Source organism: Convolutriloba macropyga, chromosome 10, assembly GCF_964194025.1.
Source record: "Convolutriloba macropyga chromosome 10, txConMacr16.3, whole genome shotgun sequence".
In the NCBI taxonomy this organism is placed as follows: Eukaryota; Metazoa; Xenacoelomorpha; order Acoela; family Convolutidae; genus Convolutriloba; species Convolutriloba macropyga.
In genome coordinates, this window is record NC_134477.1 from 28,137,488 (window position 1) to 28,161,253 (window position 23,766).

General features: G+C 32.9%; 1 protein-coding gene and 1 long non-coding RNA gene across 2 annotated transcripts in view; both read right to left on the bottom strand.

Annotated features, from left to right (window-relative positions):
- Nucleotides 1-23,766, bottom strand: part of LOC142347977 (lipoxygenase homology domain-containing protein 1-like) — a 322,517-nt gene that overhangs the window by 182,426 nt on the left and 116,325 nt on the right. The window lies entirely within an intron of this gene.
- On the bottom strand, nt 13,479-14,388 carry LOC142348407 (uncharacterized). Its single transcript, XR_012760729.1, has 2 exons — nt 13,999-14,388; nt 13,479-13,796 (listed from the first exon to the last, which is right to left on the bottom strand). It is a non-coding gene; the product is annotated as an uncharacterized LOC142348407 (long non-coding RNA).

Sequence of the window (23,766 nt, forward strand, 5' to 3'; positions counted from 1 at the left end):
AGTTTTCCTTTTTTAATGAATTTTTGAGTTTTGCGAGTTTTTGTTTTTTTGCAGCATTAGCGGTAGTTTGCATAGGCTGCTATCTGGAGTCTTTTTTGTTCTATTCAGTTAAAACTAATGCTTTTTTGACTTCTACACTAATTGTTTTCAAAATATACTATCGAAATTTATTGTTTTTGTTCAGTTTAATTTCTTCTCAATTTTCCAAAGATAACAGATATTATCTGTTGTTATACTCAATTCAATATCTGTTGAAGCCTAACTCAATTGAATTATTTTTTTCAGCTGAAAAGTAATGCTCTCTTTGACTTATACGCGGCTCTTCTTTAACAAAAATGGTAGTAAAATTTTGAGTGTGCTAGTATTTCTTGTGCTTATTGCTATCTCGTCCCTTAATCTTCATTTACGGCTGATCTCTTTGAGTGTCAATGTGAAGATTTTTCTAATCAAAATAATTATTTCAAAACATAGCTCTTATTTTCTATGGCTCTCACTTGTTTTGTTCCCAAAAAGCATTCGCGAGTTTTTAGATTTTTTTTTCAAAAAATGGTTGTTTTTTTCTGATTATTCAATCTTAACAGTAGCAGGTTTTATCGATTGAAAGTAAGTGACTCTAGTTAGTTGCAAGGTGATATCAGTTGTTTTCATAACTTTGACTCTTTCTTTTCAGAAAATGAATGTTGATTTTGAAGTCTTGCAAACTTTCGTTTTTTTCTCCAGCGGTCTTATCACTTAGTTTTTAAACTAACAGTAAATATCAGCCCCTAGTACGGCGCAATTTTGGCCAATTTTTAGGCAGTATTTGGGGATTTTGGTTTTTTACTATTAATTTCTCTTACTTTGACGCCACTGATTCCATTTTTTTCACGTTTCTTGAAAATGCTTGTCCATTTTTAAAGTTATTCCAGCCTTGGGGGCCAGAAAAATTCCTCTAGTGTCTGATAATAGATTAATGTTTATTTTTAGTGGCAATTTTCAACATTTCAATATCAAAATTTTTAAAATTTTTTGATGCATTCTGATTTTTTTCAAAATTTCTGAAAATTTTTGTCATGTACATTTTTTTGATCTTCATGAGCCACTGAAAATCTTTAAGTTTCAAATTGGATAGCTTCTGGAGTCAATGATTTGGTTCTAAAGATAATCTTTTCACGAAATATAGCATAATTTCAATAAAATTTTCAATTAAGTTTTGTTTTCCAAAACTTTTGAAAATTTTTTTGAATGTTTAAACCAGCAATTATGATGTTTATCTGCTTTTTGATTTTTCCAATTTTTTAAGACTTTTTGATCATTTGATCCAAATCTTGTTTTCAATCTGACTTTTAATTGGGCTGACGAATTCATTCATAGTCCGTTTTACGTCTAGCTTTTTTTGGTTTAGTCAATGAATTAGTCTCTGAATTCTATGTCCGACACTAAGAGCAAGACGACAGTGGTTGACCAAAATTAGTTCTCTCGCTCATCATTTTTCGTTCCTATGCGGCAATTTGACTTTGGTTTTACTATTTTTTTAATGAATTTTTGTTGTCGGTTGTTTTGTAAATCGGTTTCCAAGCCCACTTCTAGTCATTTCTAGAAATGTTTTTTTATTCAAGGAAAATTTGAATCCAATTTGTCCCCACACCAGTGCTTTTTATGACCCCTGTTACAAATTACTAGATTAGATCCAAAAATTCTTTTAATTGTAGGTCACGACTTGTCCCTCTATTTATTTTCCTTTTTGTGTTTCCTTGTTTTTTGTTTCATAAAAATGCTTGTCATTTTTCAAAGTTATTCCAGCCTTGGAGGCAAGAAACTTCCTCTAGGGTCTGATAATAGGTTACTGCATAATTTTTAGTGGCAATTTTCAACATTTTGATATCGAACGTTTCGAATTACTTTTTGATGAAATCTGATTTTTTTCCAAATTTTCTGAAAAGTTTTGCCATGTACCAAGTTAATGATCTTCATGAGCCACTGAAAATTATTACGGTTTGGTATTGGTTAGCTTCTGGAGACAATGATATTGTTTTGAAGATTATAATTCTACAAACTTTAGCGACATTTCATTTTCCCAATTATTAAAATTCCCAATTATTTTTTTTCAGAATTTTTGAATAATTTTTTGAATTAATAATTTGATATTAAATATTTTGATTCAATAAGTTTGATATATGTGAATTTGATATCTGTTTTTTGATTTTTAAAATTTTTTTTAACTTTTCGATCATTTGATCTAATTTTTTTTTATCTAATTTTTTCATTAGCTTTCCGAATCCATTAGTAGTCCATTCTACGTCTATTTTTTTGGTTTACTCAATGAATTAGTCTCGGAATCATAGGTCCAAACTTGTATTTCTATAATTTAAATCTTAAACGAGATGATAGATTGTGATTGAACAAAATTGGCTTTCTCGCTCGCATTTTTTCGTTCCCATGCGGCATTTTGGTTTATAATGTTTTTTTTTCAATTTTCGTAATCGAATGTTTTGTAAATCAGTTTTCAGGCCCATTGCTTGTCATTTTTAGCCCCCCCCCACCAGTTCTTTTTGGGACCTCAATTACAAATAATGTTTTGTTATATAGCACGTACCTAGTGAGTACAGAGTACATAGTAGGTACCATAATTCTTTGAATTATAGGTCACGACTTGTCCTTCTATATTTTTCATTTTTGTGTTGCTTTAATCAGAGTTTCTTCATCCGTAGAATTTGTCCTCTTTTTTGTATTTTCACATTAATTTTTAAAATTGAGAGATGTGCGTCATAGTCTAATATGTGAACGCACTAGGTATGCCAATTATCCTGCAAAGTGTGGCTCGTGATTATCTGAGAAAAACATGGACAACTGGACAAAAGGAGAGAAAAATTGATGATTTACATTTTTGTCGCTGAGAAGGTTTTTGAATTTTGTACTTTCTTTCAAATGACTTAAAGACGCAGTCGTCTGTTCTTTATTTCTTTAAAACAATCGAATGTATTTTTTGTTTGTTCCGTTGAGCTGTACTTTGAGACACCTTGATGTCATATCAGATAAAGTTTAATTCTCACATGACTTTGGAGTAGTTTTATACCGACTTGGTGACAATAATAGAATACGTTTCTTTTTCATAGCCTTGTCTGGCATTTTAAAATGTGTTTACTTTTTTGACTTAATAGGTCTTTCCAATTTTGTCTCTAGTCTTGTCAATTGCATCATTTGTTCATGTTTTTTTATCATATCAGCTAGTCGGCTAATGTCGTGTATGTAGTTGGTTTGCTTCATGAACGAAATTAAAGTCTAAATTAAGAGATTTGTTATTAATCAAAACAAAAATAGCAATTTTTAAACAATTAAATCATCAGTTTTTAGTTATTTCAACGCGTCATAAACTACTTGACATTATCGCATTGTTTATAATTATACAAAAAGCAAGTTAAATTGCGCAAGTTTTGACGGCAGCGTTCACCTGTTTTTAAATAAAACTGATTATCTGTAAAATATCTGTGAACACAGGTACTCGTCTACAACTCCTTCGACCAATTTGCAGTAAGTTTTGATCATAAAAAGGGAGTTCGTCAGTATTACGCAAGTTTTCTAATAGAACCGAGAGAGCCTTGGTCCGAGAAATATCGTATATTAGCATAAAGTAGTGAGTGAACAAAAGCCTCAAAATAGCTGCTCTAGAACAATTTTAATTGAAAGTGGCTTAACATGCTATTCATTATAAAAATAACTTCAGCGTTACAATCAGTTGATAAAGTACACGTATAGACAAGCACATAGTTTTATCAGTTTTCGTGGTCAGTAAAATTGATCCGAAAAACAGATATTGAAAAAAGCAACAATATTGCCTAATGTTTTCTCGAGTGATGTATGTTGCTTATAAATCACGCCGATGAGTTGAGAACAAAATATAGCTATTGAAAATATTACAAGACCCTTGTGAGCTAAACTCTGCCCTTAAATTTCATGCATCTTAGTACTGATATAACCAACAAGACTGGGCAAGTCTTTACCAAGAGTTCAATGCCTGCCTGTACTCGTACGGAAACCTTATCAGGATTGCAGTTTTTTTCTGCAGTTTGAATCTGCAACTTTGCATTTAGAAAACTTTGCTTCTATGAAAGGTGCAATTCAGTTTTCCCTGAGTTTTGAAAGAAGAATGGATTAATTTCTAGTGCTGCTCTTTTCTTTCTTGAAATCGGCTTTTGGCAGCTCTATTTTGAGTTAATTTTGTTTTTACCAGTTTTGTTTGATCGAGATCACGGAATGAGCTAACGATCAATAGTTTCATCAATAGCTCAAATATTGTTGCGTAGAAGCTTCCAGTGTCTGGTTATTAGACTTAGTGTCAATTCACGCCTATTCCTGTTAATCTTTTTCGGCATTCAAAAGATACTTTTGCTAAACAGAAGTAAAGAAGTGGATTGACTGAAATAATTTTTGATTCACTTATATTAAGCAAAGTAATATTCCTTGTTTTACTCATCAGTTCGGCAAATGTACTTTTGAATGCCGAAATACACAAAATGAGTGGGCTTCGGGCGCTTTTGGGACCGAAAATGACAATTTTCAGAATTTATTAACATATCGTTGTCATCATTAGTAATAATAAAAGGGGTAAATCAACAAATTGAAGTTAAACCTTAAATGAAATAACCCGGACTTGAGCCTACGAGCATTTCAGCGCTGAACAAGCAAATTTAAGAGTAAAAACTTAATTCAGTTGGGAAACATTGGATCTTCAGAATATTTTAGGTTTATTTATGTGCAGTTTCTCTTCATTATTATTATTTTGAGATCATAGAGTTTGCTCAGACTGCATTTATCCGCTATATTCTGAACTACAAAAATATTAATACCCAAAATTAAGTCTTAGCAGAACAACGCCATAATTATTTAGCTTACAACTGGTAACTAATATTGTATTATACACGCCCTTTATTCTTAAACTGGGATGTAGGCAGTTACCACAATGCCAACTTAGCTTAGTGCTTACGACTTGAAACGCAAATTAAATGAAATCACTACCTAAGCAGAAGTTTGAAGCGCATATTAAACAAACCTTTTTAGCGGGAGTTAAGCTTAACAAATTATTTTTCATTCAGTAAAGTTTACTAAAGAATTAAGGCTATGGCCGGTGTAAATTGTGACATGAACAGAGTACTGATCGTCCAAAAACAAAACAGAATGTCTCTAGACTGATTCAACGCTGATTTGCTCTGCGGCCATCCTTCGCGAAAACTTGTTAATTACAAGCTTGATTTTAATTACCAGACTTCTTCTGATTTAACTAAAACAGCTTCTTGAATTTTTCTCTTGAGCAAAAGAGTTTTGAATGTTTATCTCTTGATTCAAATCGGTCGGCCAATTTCTCATAATTATTGTATAGATATTTTTTTCGTTAGATATCAACAAAAACAAAAAAACAACTAATCCGTTACCACAAAATTTTTTAATTAGTTATCATTATAATTCCTTCCAGAGCCGTTTAGTACGTGAGTTAACTATAATGCCAAGAGATATTTGAATACTTTTTCCGTCTCTTCTGATGCAGTTTTTGAAACCAAAGAAACGATTATGCCTGAATTTATTTGCTCAAAAAGTTAGATAGGTGCATCCGGAATTTTAAAAGTTCAATAAATATAGGTAAACAATCCCTGGGCCAAGGATCAGAGTCAGCTCCTGCTCTGTCAAAAAATCTTAGTTTTTTTAAAAATGTTTTTTTTTTTAAATTTGCTTTTAGTTTTTAAAATGCTTTCTTAGAATGGTGTTTAATACGGAGTCCACGCTGTTAAACGATATGAAGTGATACATAAATGGGGACAGGGTTTCGTATCTCGTATCTTGGAGACGTTTTCGACCTATCAAGGAAAGGATGTATTTTTGATCAATTTGGTTGATCAATTTGGTTGATCATCAAAGTCTTTAGTAGGCTAAAGTTTAGGTGAAGAACATATCCAGAACGCTTAGCGATTTCAAATTTTTCACAAACATTTTAAATCACTTAGGCTTCCGGATAAAATTTCAACTTCGACTTGAGCAATATAGAGTCTGAGTGCAGCTCATTAAAAAAACCGTAACTTTGAAAACCAACAATATCTCCGCCACAGTCAAATGTGTCTGCCCTAACTCTTAGTCCTGCACTCGCTTTTTTCACCTGAAATTAAGGCTTTTAGATAATCTTCTAGTTTTATGCATTTTTGCAGAAGAAATCAGCTCTTTTTTCATCGTTCTAAAAATGTTTGGCAGTGCCTTCTGTTTTTATTTACAAAGAGAATTAGATGCCATCTAAAATAGAAAAAAGATATTTGGTTACCCATATTAGAGAAAAAGATTTTTAGACATAATTTTAATATGAGTTAGATTGAATTTTTCTGCTAATAAAGAAATAACACTGGCGCATCACATTTCAGTCATTTTTTCAATTCTTTGTTGTAATAGAACGTTTTTATTGCTTTGATTTTGTTCGTTTTTTGTCATTATAAAGCCTTTGGATCTCTTCAAGTAGACTTTGTGCCTTTGATCGAGCGACATTTCAAGTAGTTTTATTTCCAAGTAAAATTTTAACTAAGATTGAACTAGAAATGGAGTTTGAAAAAGAAATTCTGTTGAGGCTGAGCTTTCACAACATGTTTACATCAGCATAAAAATTGAGATAGGGAAAACTCTTTTGTATTAGTTGTCTATTAGTCATCGTAAAAGTCCCAATTTTAGTTATAATTACTAGTATAGTCATAGTCACGTGATGTGGAGAAAAAGGGGAAAATAACAAAAGCAACACGACAACACAGAACAAAAGCAGCCGCAGAAAACGGCTTTCTTCCTATACATCAGCAAAAAAATTGCTAAAAATAAACTATTCTTGAGCAGTAAATTTTACTGTGTCTTTTATTGAAAGTTATTTTTGAGCAGTATATTATTTGCTACTGTGTTTTGTTTCTACAAATTATTAGAGCTGTAATTCAACTGTTACGAACCCCAGCTTCTGGTATTTCATTTCGTGAGTACAAGGAGCAAGACCAACATAAGTTTAAGTTTAAATATTTTTGCACAAACAGATCTTAGTCATATATCTTTGTCTCCGATTTGTTTTTCTATCGAATTGAACTGGTATACATATAGAGATCCCGTATTGTGTGATCTGTAGGAAGCCAGTTTGATTCGATACTGAAAAAATTAAGATTAGCAAATAGTTACGAACTGAATTGTAATGCAACGGTAAGCACAGCAAAGCGGATATGCAGTTACAAGAGCAAACTGCATAAACGAAGTATCCGGACAAATTTTGGAACCACTCAGAGTAAACTGGCCCGTGTAAAACTTTCTTTGTGATAAGCAAACAGAGCAGCCGTCATAAGTTCATTTGTCAGAAGGGAATCATTAGAAACCAATTCCCGCAAAAAACGTTTGTCTCGCTAACTTCAGGTAGCGACTGACTCTCTTTTAATCTCGCCCGAGTGCGTTTCTTGCTATATTCTTGTAGATAAGCTTATCTTTCACAAAAGTGGGGAAAAGGTTATTCTGCTAGATTCAGATGGAAGGAGAGAGGTCTTGAAAATTTATGTAGGAAGAAAATAAAGCAATAAGAAAATGTCTGCAGAAATTAAAGCAGAAATTATTTTTTTGAAACCTTCTGGTATTTTGGAAGATATTCATACCATTTTGCCTGTGTCAACACTTAATTTTGCTTTGACTGGATTTATAGCTAAGGATGCACACCAGTCAAAGATTTGGCCTTTCAAGTCAAAATTATCCCCGAAGATCATCCCATCATGGCGTCGGTTTTGCTCGATTGTTTTCGATGGGATAGCGAATTATTGTGCACGTTGCAGTAATATGGCTCATTAAAATGGATGTGATGCGTAAACTTCATATTCCTCATAACCAAATCCATTATATTAGTCTCAAAGACTCAATGAAAATAAGTAGGAAATTATTTGAAAAAAATGGTGCGAACAAATAAATTGCAACTCTGTCACCTCCACTCAGATTATCTCTTTGACCCATTTGGTTTTTGCACGGAAACCTTCAGTCTGCATTTTGTCGCGTTAGCTTTGTTAAAAGATACGTCTAATTCACAACAATTTGGCTACAAGTAATGCGACAAAATAAAATTGAGTCAAAATAGTTAGCATTTAGACAGCTTTTCTCCATAAAAGTTTTTAACTTTCGCAAAATAGAAGCGTAACTTGTTTTTTTTGAATGAAACATTTTTAATATGTATAAGTTATATAAATAGCTTTACTTATTTATATATTTCGTACATAAATGTGTCTGCTGGAGAAGTTTTGGACATAAATATTGTGTTTGTCATACCCAATTGAGCCATTGACACATCGAAATGTGATTCAACTTAATAATACAAAACAAATATACAATTTCGCATGCTATTCACAGTTCTCATGAAATATTGTTGAATACAAAAGACCATGGAGGAGTTTTTTAACCGATTACTTTGTTATTGAGTCATTTTTTTTTACTAAAAAGAGGATACACAACAATTTAAATATTATTTTGGCACAATTTTTAATAAACTGATTTACCAATGTTAAATTTAGCGGTATTTAAAGAAGAATATTCTCAACGTAAGAGAAATTTATATTTGTTCCATTTTAAACAAAGGAAAGTGATGTCAAGAATATTGTCACAACACTATTTATTGACCACCTGAACTTTTTGAAAAAAAAACCGACAACATGAATTATTTTCACCAGCCGATCAATTTAAAAATGAGGATAGATTTTTTTTTCTTTTTTTTTGCCTGACGGTGACAACTGGCGACAGTAATGTGTTTGCCTATAAACAACATACCGCTGTGGATGGCACACAGTTTTTATATTGGAGCGAAAGACCAAAAGCATGCTAATGATCCGTTTTAAGGTTAAATGATCTGCTTCAAACGAAAAAAGTACAAGATAAGTTCAAATAGGAAACTCTATTAGCTCGTCAGTGAAGCTTGTGACTACTATATGCAGAAATATATTTTAAATCTTTTACCTGTTTCAGGGAATGATTATATCAGCTGTTGTTTGGGACAAGGATTTTATTTTTTCCTGTCCATAGCTTCTGAATACCAATTATATTGCGCATGCTAAGATCGACAAATTGAAATAAAAAACCAGTAATACAATCCTGGCAAATTCTATGGCTATTAAGTTATTCTAAAAGCTGGTCTGAAGACATCATTCTGAATTACTTTTTCAAAGATGAGAGAAAAAAACTCTCCCGCAAAATAAGGTTCTAGTTTTTAGTAGTTCTTTACGAGTTTCTTTACGATAGTTCTGTACAAGTTCTATATTTCAACACGCCAAACAATACTGTAAGTTGGCGTTATCAACTATTTTCAAGCGGAAGTTTTTAAATAAATTTTAATTTTGGTCTATTCAACTTTAAACATCTGAAATTTGTTTTGGAAAGATTTCAAATACAAATTTAGAAATTTGATGCCCCCCTAAAAAATATAATAACTGAAAAACATTTTTAAAATGAATGTGAAAATTAAAATTATATGCGGGCCAAAATTTCACTGTTTGATGCCTCTCAAAATAGAGTTTTTCGACTTCACTGTAAATTTTTGGTCAACTAGGTAGAATGTAAGTAGCTTAAACTAATATATGGCTTGGTAGGATAATCTTAGTCGACTTTTATAACTCATTGTAATGCCATTAGTTATCAGGTCAAAGTCGTAATCCAAGTTTGGAACCACAGCAACTCTCGGATTAATGGCCGCTCGTCACTCTCGTGAGGATTCTTTATGTGAAGCAAAACTCACACAATCGGGTTTTCAATTGGATTAGTAGAACCCACACAATCGGCTTTTCATTTGGAAAAATAAAACCCACACAACCGAGTTTTCAATTGGGATAGTGGAAACCACACAATCTGGTTTACAATTGGGATACTGAAAACGACACAGTCAGGAGTCATGAGACATTAAAGGAGGCTTCTTTTGCTTGCAACTGGCTCACAGTTTTGCGCTTCTTGCTCTCAACAATATACCGTTTCCTCGCATTAGTGTGACTGAAACCGATTCAACAAGCCTGCTGAAAGCAACTGACAAAAACAACTGAGTACAAATTTCTGCTGTCAGCGAGCTGAACTTTTCCTTCCATTTTTTTGTGACCAAATTGGATAGTCCAACAAGTGGTTCAAAAGCCATGGGAATAAATTGATCTCCTTTGTTGGCACATTGTTGGGAAAATTGCTTGAATTTCCTGTCTTCCGCAGCTCAGCTCTCAGGGTAAAACGGGACTCCCTCGCCGCATTTGAAAAAAACTGGGTTGAAGTGGTGAGTTAAGGGTTACATCCAGAGCTGCTGGTTGTCTAGCAGACCAACAAGGTAAATACATGACTCCAGGTTGATAATTGTTTCTGGTATCAAGTTTTTCTGCTCACAAAAGAGTGGCAAGTTGGAAGCGCTGCAAGTAGAAACTACTTTGTCCCTTACACGGTCGTTTTGCGAAATCATGCCGCACCGCACATGACATGGAACAGCATGATCACCAATTGTATCCAAAGATCCTGTTTTACAATAGGGAAACTTCTTTTCTTTTTCATATATGGGAGCGCCCAGTTTGTACTTGGCAGCTGCATGAAATTCGTTTGGCAAGAGATGGAGGCCGAGAGCCGGTATGGGACCTGCCGATAACCATGCTTCTGATTGAGGCAGAGAAGGTGAGAAAAAACAAGCTTTCTCTCTTTCGGATGTTTGGTTTTCAATTAATTTTTTGAGAGCCACATCGTCGAGAGTTTCCTATATTTTGCTTTTGAGCAAGCTCCGACAATAACAAACACTTTATTTTATCAATCCTTTTGGTAATATTGTGATCTGCTGTCGGACTTTGGCCAGTTATAAGCTCTAGCAATGTAGCAGACTGTGATATCGAACCAATATAGGCTAGTTTTATCTGGTCAGACGCAAGTCGGCCTCAAAATCCAGTCTTATTTATAGGCAAACATGCTTGATGCCATGACTCATTGGACAAGACTGTACCCAAAATTTTCTCGAAATTTTTCCTTTGAAGCAAATCAAATTCCTCAAAATATTTACTGCTTTCCCTCGTGGTGTGTTGCAGCGCAGTGAATACACCATTTTTGGTGCACCCAGGCAACTAAGTAGAATGCCAAGAGCTCTCTGTGGGTTGTTTATGTACTGCAGATTCTCCTGTAAGTTTTGTTCTTTTCAACACGTTTCTGTATCGAAGGAGCAACGGATCTGGGGGATCCAACAACAATACCAAGTATTTCATCAACTGTCAAATTGAAAAGATTTTGAATACAACTTAAGAATTTTGATGTTTCCTAAGAAATATAATAACTGAAAAATTGATTTTTTAAATTAAATGTGAAAAACAAAATAGACAATGCTGAACCCAGTATTTTCTCGAAATTTTCCTTCGAAGCAAATCAAATTCCCCAAAAAAATGACTGCTTTCCCTAGTGGTGTATTTCAGCGCAGTGAATACACCATTTGTGGTGCACCAAGTCAACTACGTAGAAAAGATAGAGCACACTTTGGGTTGTGTAATTACTGCAGGTTTTTCAGTAGTTTGCTGATCTTTTCAACACGCTTCTGTTTCGACGAAGCAACGGATCTGTGGGATCCAACAGCAGCATCCAGTATTTCAAGTCCCTCTATACTGTTTTTTTTAATTCCGCTATCGGTCTTGTTCAGAGTTCCTTTTGACCAGACCTCACAATTGTCTCTTCTGAGTTCTAAGCAGCAGGTTTTGCCCGAGATAGTTAATATATCTAAAATCTCGCTAAGTTCGGTTTCTTCCAGAAAATATCTTCATCAAGGTACCAACAGTGCTGGGTAAGATTTGGTTTTATTGACTCAATCTCTTCTATCATAGACCACAAGGTTAAGGAGAACAACAGAAGACCCATGGGATCATCTTCTTGCACTCCAGATTGACTTGTTACAGATTTCTTGCTATAAAAAAGATGACTGTGCTGTGAGTTGCAGAATATGGCAAATATGGCAAATGATGCAAGACTCGGCATTAATGTAGCAGCTGCAGTTAGAATTTGACTTCTTTTAATGAAATGAAACGCGTTTTTAAAACCGATCTGTAATATTCCTGCATCCCGTGAAAGCTGCAATTTCTCAAAAATAATTTTGGTTGCATGTATGGCTCTTTCATCTGCACCATGACTCATACACCAATTTTTTGAGACGAGAGCAGTTCAACCAAATCCGATCGTGTTTGTTTGGCTATGCTTTTTCCTACCAAACGTCGCAAGACCTGGCCCGCAGCTATCCGACGCACACTGCTGTTTAGTTTCTTTAAAGTGGCTAAGGAAACACTGCTGAAAAATGGTGCCACTGGCACAGGGAGCTGACCTATGCTGGACAAATTTACTAGCCTTGTTATGCTTGTAAAAACTTCTTTAGATTGACCAGAAGCTGGGCAATTAACTGCGTGCAAAAGGTGTTCGGGGTACATTTTAGGTGGACCAGCAGCTGAGAAATTGGGGAACGCTTTTATTTGGCCAAATTCGTTTGCCTCATCGCGCTTGAGTGCTGTGCAAAATGCAGCCGAGGTTCTTCTTCCACGGTTTTTCTTGATTGCTTAATCGATGCAGCTTCAAACCTAAGTCCGGCATAATGCCCTGCTTTCAGCGCTCAAACGGTATTGACAATAATGTTTTTCCAAATCTTACTGTTAGGTTTGTTGTTTTTTGGCTTTTCACAGTTAATTTAAACAGTTCTTTTTAATCAGGATAAAACAGCAGTGTATCAACAGGAACTTGACAACGGGGGTCAGAGTCATCAACGGTCAAATTGCTCATTGACTGTGTTAATCCCGGGGATTGGTTTTCTTCACTTAAAGTGTATGATAAGACAAGGCTTTCTATAAGCTAGAACTGTCTACTGTTGTAAATTCATTATTTTGAACAGAAGAGGCTTTTATTTTGTTTCCCTTTCTCTTTCCCATTTATCGTTCTTATTTTCCAAATAAAAAGAATAGCTTCTTATATACCGAAAAATTTTTAATTTCGCTGCTGATACGAAGAATAGCTTCTTTCAAATAAGATTCAAATCCTTCTTGCATCATTTTTGGGCTGCCGACTGTTATATAGATTTTCCGCTGTTCAATATCAGAAACTGAAGTGGGGTCTCTTAATACACGTAACTATACTTAATGTTGTTTTCTTTTTAATGAGTAACAAAAACGTGGGGGACTAGCTATAAAGCAACCGCACGAGTAACCAATTACTATCAATATAGGAACAATCTCACTGGGGGACTGGCATTCTTCATCTTGCCCCAACAGGCCCAGAAAACCTTTCCAGTCAGCAACAAGTAATATACAGGACGCAAAGGCACAGTTTTAACTTATTTTTTGATAACTTTTTTTAAAACTTTGATAACTTTGATAACTTTGATAACAGAGAGAAATACAGGATTGAGTTTTTTTTTCGAATTTACTTAATCTGCAATCCTTGTTTCACTAAATCAGACCGCAAGGTTGACTGAAAGGCCGACCTCTTCTTAAGAAAACCAATACAAGCATAATTTATTCAATAATCAAACATTTAATATACATGCTCAGGGTGCTAATTTCTGATTTAAATTTGTACTACTAAATATTTGTTTAATAAAATTTAATCCATGCAAATGTATTAGAATATTTTTCCATCTTATTTCACTACATCTTGTTCATCCCTTCCTCAGTTTTTAACCTCTCTGTCGACGTCTCTGACATCCTCGGGCTTTTCCTTGTCTTTGTCCTTATTGCTGCTGAATACGTTTCCGTCCTCGCTAATTTCACCTTCAAAGGCATCATATCCACTTTGAATGTATTCCACTTTCTGGCCCATTTCTGAAAGGCAAACAATTCCATTATGGCTGATCCAGTTTTTGACCAAGCTCTTTAAGTGAAACATTTACCCCCTTTATTACCCCGCTAATAAAGCTTTATAAAATGTACCAGAAAAGAACGATCCCAACTTAAAACTCTAATGACAGCAAGATAAGTATACTTGAGATTCGGAAATAGGGCCTGTTATAAGAAAACAACTAACCTTCTGATGAAAAAATTTCCAATGCTCCTCTTTCGTTTTGGTGTTTTTCCTGTGGCCGATTTTTAAAATGTCAGTTTAAAATGCTGTTCAGTTTCGCAGTTTTCTTTTTAATAAATTCTGTCGCCAGAATAATTCTGTTGTCACAAGCTTTGTTTTATCATATGATTTCAAAAAGTGATTCTGATGCAATAGGTAAAATTAGAACAAACTGTTCGTATTTTTCCTATGGCTTGCACTTTAAATGTAGTTCCACTACCTTTGAAACATTTTTTGAAGCGCGCTTTCCAAATAAAGGTATTGCGTCAGTTCGCATGTCTTTATATATCATGGTTCTTACGTCAACAAACTCTTCTCAGTGCAAAATTTTATTCGTTGTTTTCATAAAAAATTTAATCCTTTTTTGGAGAGAGTAAAGAAAAGCAAAGGCACATTAATCGTCGAATAAAAGTCCAAATTTGGCTTTCGTGCAAGATAAAACAGCTTTGAATCATGTAGAACATGAGAGCTATCGCTTACAGCTCTAAATTTAGCTTGACTTCGATTTTATGACCCACAAATAGTGAAATGAAGTTTCAACGATTATATAGTTTCATTTGAGTGGCTCGTTGACTAATAAAACTATCAGATATGCAAAAAGAATTTTAATTTTTGAATGCACAGTTGATTTTTTCATCAATGCTTTGAACATAAATCAAAACGTTTTCTCAAAGTGACCTTTTTAACGACGTTTTTACGACAAGGAAAGTGTTACACCACCCCGTTTGCTTTAGCGATTCCAAATCTGTCCGGGTATTAAGTTTTTGTAACGCTTTTGTGTATATCCGCTGTATTTTTACCGTTGAACTACAAAATCAGTATATGACTAGTTTCTATCCTTAGTTTTTTAATATCGAGTTGAACGGGGTTGCTACAGATAACACAAACAAACTGAATTCCAGTAACAAATTATTTGCTGCTCAAGAATGATATTCTCAACGAGACAAAGTAAACTTTACTGCTGAAAAATATTTAACATACAAGACACCGTAACTCGTTATTTACCGATCAATTCAATTTAGGTTTGCAATTATTTTGCTGAGTTATTGAAAGAAAACAGTTTTCTGTAGCTCTTGTTTTGAATGCTTTTTGTGTTAGTGCTTCAGCCCCCTTTTTATTTCTTTTTCTTTGTGACTGTAAGTGTAACTGCAACTAAGACTGGAACTATAACTACCTGTAAACGGTTGCTATCACAACAAAAAATGGATAAAAATGAATAAATCATACAGAAGAGTTTTCCTCTCTCAATTTTTATTCTGATATATTTTCCTCTCCGATGCAAGCTACGCAAACTCAGCTTCAGCAAGGCGTGGATTTTAAATTTAAATATAATACGGTATTGAAAAAAAAACCAAACGCAAAGCAACACGTAATGGAGCCGATGATACTATGCAATCCAAAAAAAAATTCAAAAAATTTATTTTCCATATTCAGATAAATTATACAAAAACAATTTAAAACATTGCAAATTGCTTGAAGTGTTGCATTCTGTTTTTTATTTTTGGTTTTCTTTGCAGAAAAGGCAGGAAAAGTATCTCAGGCAGAATAATGGAAGCAAAAAATTATGTTTTCTAGGGTAATCAAAGGACATTTGTAACTATATTTGCATAAGTTAATTGACGTGTTTTTGGCCTCGTTTTCTCGGTCTCCTTTTTTCTTAATTTTGAATTCAACTTTTGTTTTCAGTGGCTCTAGAATTTAAAAAAACTGTGTTTTTGCAGCATTGAAGCATTGAGGTCTTTTAGGCAGAAAATTTCATTTTCATCGCCGCAAGCTATTCAAAAACAATTAGACTTAGTTTTCGTAACTGCTCTGTTTGCATCGTACATTTTTGCAGGTTCACTATGCACATTAATATAAAAAAAAACATGATCTGTGAATGCTTTATTATGCAAATTATTAAATTCTTCACAAATCTATTGAGAAAGAGTATTGTTTTGTGAAAATGTTAAATTTTTGTTTTTCTTATCATTAAATGTTCTCACGAATACTACACATGCTGAAGCTGCAGCGAAGGCTGTTTCTGCTGATAAAGGGTAAACATTTACTTTTTGTTGTTGCTGCTGCTCCGGTTGATGCTGTAGCTATAGACGATAAAATACTTTCTGTTACTTCTGCAATAATGATATAAATTTTGGATTTACCTAACCTCTAATGATAAATTGTGGTTTCAATTTCATAGTAACTTTTTACATCTTTTCTGATGTTGTTATTGTTGTCAAATTTTATTTAGCTGTTACTTTTGATCAGTCAACGAAAGTGCGTTTTCACTGATTAAATTTTCAATTACTCTCGAAACTTTTGGATACAAGTGTGGGGCACCGGATAATGATTTACTTAATTTGTCTGATAACTAACTCTCATTTTTTTTCTCATGAAACGTTCCTTATCTATCAAAACAAGCATCAGCTAATTGCTCATCAGTTTTTGCCCGATCAAAGATTTCACCAGTTTTTGTGTTTAAAAAGATTAAACCTAATTACAGTATTACTAGCAACGACTCCAAATGAAATTGTTTCGTTTTTTTTATCTGTCTATTGTCTTTGTCTTGAACTTGATTTTTGTGCATCGCAGATTATCCAATGATTTTCCACTTGATTATTTTGTAAAAGTCTTCAGCTGACCTGTAATAACTTTTTGAAAAGTTCTTTTACGTAGGTTTATTATCTTCAGAAATTTTTGCAAATTTTTACCAAATTTTTTACTGGATGTATTAATTTTTGTTAGGACTCGATGTAATGTTATCACAGTATCCCCTATGCACAGCATCTTTGTTAGACGTGGATCAATGTGGGCGTGGATATGTTCACAATAATACGGACGTCGATCAAATAGTACCTTCACCTACTAAGAATAACTGGATCTTTTTCGTTTGTCCACCCCCACAGCTTAGTGGGTGCATATTATTTGCACCCCCCAAGACGCACTTGCACTTCCCATATTTTTAGATAGTGACTCACTATGTAATTGCACGTGTTCTGTAACAAGGGGGGATATGTAATGGGGGGGGGGGGCACAAACGGAAAAGAACCGAATAACTCATGAGTTTTGCTTGTTGCTAAGCTACGGTTTTTATCTATAAAAATACCAAATGATATTTTTTTAGCTATTTATCATTAACTATTTTTTCTGAAGTCTCTTGATATTTTAAGCATTTCTTTATTCATTCCGACATTGCCAGTTGTTGTTTCTAGTGCAAGTTTTTCCGATCTATCATCTAATTTCCGCGTTCTGATTTGAAACCAGAAGATGAAATACTATCATAATTGGTTTGACATGAGGTGTTGTCATGTTTTTCACCCCATGGAGGTGCGATCGCGAGTTGTGGATCTACATTTACTTTTGTTAAATCACTTGATACAGGATGACTTGCTGTCTTTGTGTGTTCAATTTATGTTGTTCTGAGTACCAAATAATTCTTCTAAGTTACGGTGAAGTTCTGGTTTTAATTGATCTTATAATCTGTTTGTCCTGTGTTATGTCCCTAAATTGTTTAGTTTCTCTAATGCATCAATCTCATGATGTTGATTCATCCATTGAGTTTAAATCGAGAAATGGTTTTCATTATGTATACGAATTGACATATTTTTCCTCTCTTGAGTTCTTTGACTTCTTCATTAAGTTTCGTGAGCTGGCCTATCTGCGAGGCAGGCTCCATTATATTAATTGATTTTAGTAGTGGATAAAACAGGGCTTCCAGCCACCAGCAAAATTTGTCCCTTTCTCCAAGTGCTAATCGCACATGTCGAATCGGGCCAAATTTTACTGATTTCTGGAAGCCCTGTTTTATCCACTACTATATATTAGCTCTATATTCACTTCTTTTATATTTTAAATCTATCATTTCTTGTCTCACTTAGTGCAAACCACTAGTACAGAGTTAAGCTGGTAGTTAACAATTATCAGACGGATAGTTCGGGTTCTATCCCCACTGACTCCAGTGGACGTCCCCAGATACGTCCCCAAAAACTAGTGAGACCGTGTAACAAGCACGTAAACAAACTTGCGAAAAAACTTGAACAAAAAAGAAAACTTGAACAAAAATTGAAAGAAATATTAAAATAATAAAAATTATCAAATATCCCCTAATCAATATTTAATCAATCTAAAACTAAAATTTCTATCTCACTTAGCGTAGTGGTTAAATCATCGAGTCTAGTTAAGTTGCTTTAGCAAACGGAAGGTTCGGGGTTCCTTCCTCACTGACTCCAGTGAACGTCCCCCGACTCTGATGAAATACTATAAAACTAAGTGAGATAAAAAAACCAAATTCACAGTTCTTAAAAAGGATGAATCCTGCTGTGAGACTGTATATGGTCACTCACTGTGATGGGACACACTGTGATGGGTATACAGTCAAAAACACTGAGATCGGTGGAAACACAATGATTAGTGTTTTTGTATGTCTTTTTGAATATTATACTTATAAACATGCTCTCTGAATTGATTTCTAGTGTGACCATATCTATATCTATGAAGATAAATACATAGTTTACATTTCCTATTTCTAAATCTATTTAATGATATATGTTTATAAACATTACACATACTACATGTTAGATATTGATCAGGATCAGAATAAAGATATCCCAAGTGTTCAATATAATCTTTCACTTTGACCATATTTTTACATACATAATAAGAATATTCTAATTCTTTACAATTATTACAACATTCTTTCCAAGGTTTATTTATGCATTTATTGCATTTCATTTTCATTTTTCGAAAAATTATTTTTTGATTATTTCCCTAAAAAAATACATGTCTCAATCAACTAATACTAGTGTCATAAACTTCTGCGATGTCTGTAATCTATCCTTTGAATCAAAGAAGGCTTTATACAGGCATCAATCATACGATCTCAAACATAAGGAACTATTGGAGAAAATGTTTGAATCTGAAGAAGAAGAAATCTTGGAGAAGGTGTATAATTTGGATGAAGATGATAATATTATTAAAACTAAACCAGCCACCAAACCTAAAACTAAAACTGAAGAGGATATCTACACCAGAAATAAGTATGAATGTAAAGAATGTCATGAAGAATTTAGAAGTAAAGTAGCTCTAACTACTCATTCATATAGTCACAATCGCATGTATCTAGAAAACACAGAAGACTTCGATATAAACTCAAGTCAGAGTATGAGAGAATTTTATATTACTGATAAAGGTGGGAATTACATTGAAGAAATAGACGAAGCAACTAATTATTCTTTAGAAGAAATTTAAAACTGTTACCAGTTTCGTAAAGTTAAGAGTTTTAAATATAAGATCACGGCTGAATGTGATTATAAGAAGAGAACCAAAGAAGAAGTTAAAACTACTCAAATAATTTTTAATACTGATTATATTAATAATATTGCAATATATGAATATGGTGACTTCAATCAGTGGCTAGAATTCGAAAAGGAAATATATGAAGGTCATGGTTATGATTTCGAGTTTTTTGGAATAAGAAGTATTCAGTTAAACATTGAACCAACTAAAGCATCTATTGGTAGTTATATAAATTTACCTCCCGATCTCAAAAACTCTAAATCGATATAAAATATACGTAGTTATAAATACAATTGCTTACAACTAACTATAACTGCTTGGCTACATCCCGCCCCACACCATGCAACTCGAGAAAATAAATATGTAGATAAACTAATCGAACCAAGACAACAACATGAAGATGATTTTGCTTATATAATAAGAATACAGAAATTGTGTAATATTAATATTTGGGTATACACACCTTGTGCTAATGGTAAAATAGAATTGTTTAAACAAGTGGATGATTTTAAAAAAGATAGAAAAGATGTAAAAATACTAGTTTGGAGTAATGGTCAAATAGAACACTGTGCTCTAATTAAAAACATAGAAACCTTGTTAGATCGACCAAATAGAATGAATCACAAATTCTATTATTGCGATAGATGTACATATTGGTTTAACTCACAAATTAAATATGATAAACACGAATGCAACACCTCATTCAAACCAGAGATTGTTTGTCCTAAGAAAATACATATTACTTTTGTAAATGAACACAAACGTCAGAATATAAAAAATATTATAACTGCCGATATAGAATGTTGCATTGTTGAAGTTACAACTAATGACTGTAGATATGTAATAGCTGAACATAATCCAATAGCTGTGGGTTACACCTGGCAAGGTAACTTCAAGCACTACTTCGGTCTAGGCTGCATCAAAAGATTTGCTAGAGATCTGTTAGAAATAGAAACAGAGAATAATTTCAAACATAATGAAAAGATGATTTTCACAGAAGAAGATAAAATATATCATGAAACTAATAACACTTGTCATATCTGCAGCAAAACATGTATTAATAAAGTAAGAGATCATTGTCATGAAACTGGTAAATATAGAGGACCAGCATGTAAAATATGTAATCTAAGATACAAACAACAAAACTTCATTCCAGTAATATTCCATAATGGCTCTGGCTATGACTTCAACCTACTATACAGTGAACTCTTTAAACAGAATAATGATAAAAGAAAAGTGGATAACATACCACTAGCTGCTGGTAAATCTAAGATGTTTAGCATTGGTTGTCTCAAATTCTTAGACAGTTATAACTTCTTAGCTATGCCTCTAGATCAAATGGCAGAGATATACGGATGTAAAACTAAAACTTTATATCCATATGAATACTTTGGTTTAGACTCCTATAATAATGTTATAGGTAATCTAAAAATAGAAGACTTCAAATCCTCACTACATATTAAATTACCAACACAAGAAGAAGTAGATAACTTTAATAATGAAAACAGTCATAAAACTGGAAAAGATCTAACTATAGAGTATTTACAGAATGATGTGGAAATATTAGACTATTGCATGAATGAATATGTTAAGCTAAGCATGAAAGAATTCAAGCTCAATCCCCTACACTATGTAAGTCTCCCAGGTTATAGCTTTGATTGTTGGTTAATGTCAAGCGGTGTAACATTAGATACATTACAAGATAAACAAATGCTAGATGATTTTGTTGGAGCAAAGAGAGGTGATATTTGTGGTATAATGGGTGATAGATATATAAATAATCAGGGAGCCTGCTTCGCAGATTCTAATACTAATACTAATACTAATGCTAATATTAATGATAAAACTAATACTAATACTAATACTAGTACTAATACTAATACTAATACTAATACTAATACTAATACTAATACTAATATTAATACTAATGATAAAGTTATTAATAGAAATATATGGTACATAGACGCAAACAACCTATATGGTTATGCAATGATGCAAAAGTTACCTTATAAGGATTTTGAGTTTATTACTACTACTCTCGATGTAATATTGAATACTCCAGATGATAGTAATCATGGTTACTATATAGTTTGTGATATTGATTATACTAATGAATGTAAAGAGAGAACAGAAGAGTTAGCACTAATGCCTAATAAGAGAAAGATAAATGATAATGAGTTGGGATACCGACAAAGAGAGAAAAGTAAAGCAAGATCCGAGAAATTAATCTTAGACCAAAACAACAAAACAGAATAGTTGGTTCATTATAGGATGTTAAAGTTCTATGTTAAGATGGGGGTAAAATTAACAAAAATACATAGAGTAATTAAATTTAAACAAGATTATATATGTAGAGATTATATACAAAACAATACAAATAAAAGAGCAACAGCTAAAACTGAAGCAGAAAAGGATGTAAGGAAATTAATGAATAACTCATTATATGGAAGAATGTGCATGAATCCTCTGCACTTCTTTCAAAGCAAGTTCTTGCATGATGAAGAAAAGATAATGAAAAGTGTAAGTAAACCAACATTTAAGAATATAACTAGATATAGAGATTATAGCCAAATAGAATATATAAAGAAACTATAATATTCTTCAACCATCTCTCAAAGATCTACAACTCCATCATATGGATACTGATAGTTTTGTATTAAGTTTTACGGAAGGTAATTTTGACAATGAACACATGGATTTAAGTAATCTAGAGCCCCCTATCAAAATAAATAATAAAGTCCCTGGTAAATTCAAACATGAAATGGGAAGTAAGATCATAGAAGAGTTTGTGGTCTTAACACCAAAGACATATAGCTTTAAAGATTATCCCAACAAAACTAAAGAGAAAGGAATAAAGAATTGTAACAATGCTAAACATGAGGAGTATTATAATGCACTAATGTATAACACAGAGAGAAGTGTAGATGAATGTAGAATACAAAAAGTTGGTGATAACATGACAACAACAAAAACAAGTACGATTAGTCTAAACACATTTGATGATAAAAGATTTTATGTAAATAATATCAAAAGCTATTCTCATGATGAGAATCTATATCTATTCAAAAGAGATTTAATAAAAATGATCCGCCAAGCATCATTAGATGGAGACAAAGACCTACTGGTTAATAATATTCTAGAACTAACCATTAATGATGACAGAAAGTTAATTGAAGTTGCTATTATATTATATAACGAGCTAAACATCTTTTTAGATTAAGAGAGAAGCTGATTTCATTATCCATTTTTTACTCTTATTATAATTTTTCAATACATATAAAATGACTAAACTAGATAAACTTATAGAATTAAACAAACCAGAAAAACAAAACAGAAGAAATAGATTAGAAGATAAATTAAAACAACAAGAATATTATGGTGAAATAGAAGAGTTATTTGATCCTCTAACTAAAACTATCAGTGAAACTGCCTCGCAGATAAACGCAAACAGTGAACAGAATCTAGCATTAAGTGAACAAACATTAAGAGCAATAGATTGGCAAAATCAAGAGTTAGATAAACAAACTAAGATGATTGGTGAAACTGCTTCGCAGATCGAGCAAGCTGGTTCCCAGTTTAATGAAACTGCTTTCAAGATTGGTGAAACGTTAAAGGGGACTCAAGATATAGCACCAGTTTTTGTTGATACAAAGACAGCCAAACTTCTTCATGACATGGGGGCTCAAACTAATCATCAATTAAAATTAGAACTCATAGATTTACCCACTAGGAGATATAAAATGAATGGTGTTAATATAACTCTAGAGCAGGGAGCATTTTTAGTTAGGGATAATGTATATGAGTTTTCAGAAGGATTTACTGATTTTCTTACTAAATCAAATATAACATATGATAATATTGAGGAAGATGAAAACAAAATTAAAAGGTTTTTAAAGGATATTAGATATGATTCAGGAAAAGGGGATAAGAAAAGCGCTAGATATAGAACAATAAAACGTATAATGGAGGTAAGAGATGATATATTTGGCAGGGGATTAAATGACAACCCAAATAATTTAGTAGAAAGACTAGAATTATTAATACTAGAAGCAAAAGCTGGTCATTATGGATTATATGATGAAATGCTAGATATATCTAAGCAACTATTATCTATGAATATTATTAATCAAGAGCAACTAGATAATTTTGTTTTTAACTATGGTAAATGAATAATAGAAAAACAACAACAACAACAACAACTAGCTAAAGAAGTATTCACTCCTCGAATAACAAAGTTTAGAAGAGAAAGAATAATACCATTATATAAAGATGAAACTTGGTCAGCTGATTTATCTGATAAGTCATCTCTAAGTAAATACAATAATAATTATAAGTTTATATTAACAGTTATAGATATATTCACAAAATATGCATGGGCTATTCCATTAAAGAATAAATCTGGTTTATCTATAACTAATGGTTTCAAAACAATCCTATCGGAAGGACGAAAACCAG